The sequence below is a fragment of the Prionailurus bengalensis genome, chromosome C1, assembly GCF_016509475.1.
Source record: "Prionailurus bengalensis isolate Pbe53 chromosome C1, Fcat_Pben_1.1_paternal_pri, whole genome shotgun sequence".
In the NCBI taxonomy this organism is placed as follows: Eukaryota; Metazoa; Chordata; class Mammalia; order Carnivora; family Felidae; genus Prionailurus; species Prionailurus bengalensis.
In genome coordinates this window covers 141,296,446-141,298,478 of record NC_057345.1, presented here as the reverse complement: position 1 = coordinate 141,298,478, position 2,033 = coordinate 141,296,446, and the positions used below count along the sequence as shown (strand labels likewise).

Sequence of the window (2,033 nt, the reverse complement as noted above, 5' to 3'; positions counted from 1 at the left end):
CTAGGTTCCTTGTGAGCTCTTTCAATCTGAAAACATGCCCATTAGATTTAGGAAATTTATTACCTCGTAATTTTTTACACTTTTTTCTATTCTCTTTTTTTTGGAATTCAGATTATTCATTAGCTTTACCTTTTGGAACAGATTCATATTATTCATTAGTTGTACCTTTTATTTTCCTAACTTTTCTTCCAAGTTTTCATACTTTTGTCTTTTGATGTTACCTCTGGGAAGACTGCCTCAAGTACATATTCCAAACATTTTACTGATTTTAAGGTTTATCCTTATCCTGTTTGTATTTTGAAAGAGTTCTTTCTTGTTCAAGAGATGCTCCCTTGAAAAATATCTTGTTCTTGTTTCAAATGCAATGTCTTATCTTACTGAAAATTTTACTTGTAGCTTCTTCCTCTTCCTCTTCTTCTTCTCCTTACTTTTCCTCTTCTCCTTCTTTCTTCTTCTCCTTCTTCTTCCTCTTCTTCTTCTCACTTAGAAACTGTTTATTTTTTGTTAACCTTATTTCCACATTATTTGCCTTTGTTGAAGAGCAGCTTAAGACCACTCAGTGGTTGTTCTTTACCCATTCAGTGGCCTGAGAAGTGGGAGCTGCAGACCAGTCTTCAGTGGCAGGCTCAGCACTTCAGTCTTCAGGAGGGAACTGCTGACTAGGCACAGAGGGCACCTGTATGCCTTCAGACCAGTCTGCAACTTCAGACTGAGTAGCAGTAAACTCAGGAGCTGGAGTGGTCCATTCACCCAGAAATTCCTCCTTGGTCACAGCCTTTTTAGTAACAGCCTGCTCTTCCTTTTCAATCTCCTCAGGACCTCTGAAGAAGTAGAGACCAAGCATGGCATCCCATGGTTGTTCATGGGAAATGGTGCCACACATATGCAGAATTTCCCAGGCCAGCATCTACATCAAAGCCACTGAGTGAGATCCCTTGTTTTTGCAAGGGATAGCAAGGTACTCATAGCGCAGAGGAGAGTCTGTGTTACACAGAACAATGGCAGGCCAGTTAGCATAAGATGCCTCTGTGAGAGGCTGGTTGTCAGTTCTGGGATCAGTAACCACCAGGAGTCTTGGCTCCCAGCAGGCTTCCTGGATTTGGTTAGTGAAGTTTGCAGGAGTGAAATGGCCAGCAATAGAAGTGGCTCCAGTAGTAGAAGCAAACTTCAGCACAACTCACTGGCCAGTATTCCTGGATGAAATGACAGTGACATCAGCCAGATTTTCAATGCAACAATGGCACAAGCTGCCAGCAGAAGCTTCTCCCAGGTTCTCTTCAGATTTATGATGTAGATACTATCACTTTTTTTTCCTGTAGATGTACGGTACCATTTTGAAGTCAAGGTCAGTGCCACCTAAGTGGGTTCCTGCTGCAAGGAATTTGAGGACATCCTTGTGCTTCATTTTCAGGATATCAGGGGCTCTGAACATTGTGAAAACATCTGAAAGTTTCCCTTTAAGTTACAACGGGAATGCAAAACAATGTCATATGAACCCCACCCCAGGTAGTGCAGAAAGGTTTTTTGCTTTTTAAGTTTTATTCTCTTTCCTTATCAACTTTGTTTCCTCTGAGTCCCCCTTTTCTACTTGTTCATTTTGGTCTTTGCCTTCTGCATTAGGAAATTCCAATGTTTGATTTTCCCTGGCCAACAATTTATATTGACAAGTGAGGTCCTACAACTCTGTTTGGGGGAGGAAAAAAAATTGTGGATTGATAGCTCTTACCATGAGCAATAAAGAGGGGACCATGCTCTTTCGCTTGACATGTGATAGTTTTGTAAACCTTCTGTTTTGAGCCAGTCTTTTGAGCACAGGATAGGAACTCTCTAGGCTACTTCTTAGTGGTGCTGCCATCAGCATTCTGAGTCAAAAGGGAAAAAGCTGCTGTTAGACTCCCACTACAGAACATAGATTTTTATTCAATCTTCTTGTATCGAATTCAGGGCCATACCCTATGCTTAGTTTTGCTTGCTATCCCTAAATTAACTGTTTTTAGATCAACTGTGCCAGAAATGGAAACTTCATTTCTTCT

At 41.0% G+C, this 2,033-nt stretch overlaps 1 pseudogene; it reads right to left on the bottom strand.

Annotated features, from left to right (window-relative positions):
• Positions 1–546: 546 nt before the first annotated feature.
• LOC122479682 lies at positions 547–1,432 on the bottom strand (annotated as a pseudogene).
• Positions 1,433–2,033: the final 601 nt, after the last annotated feature.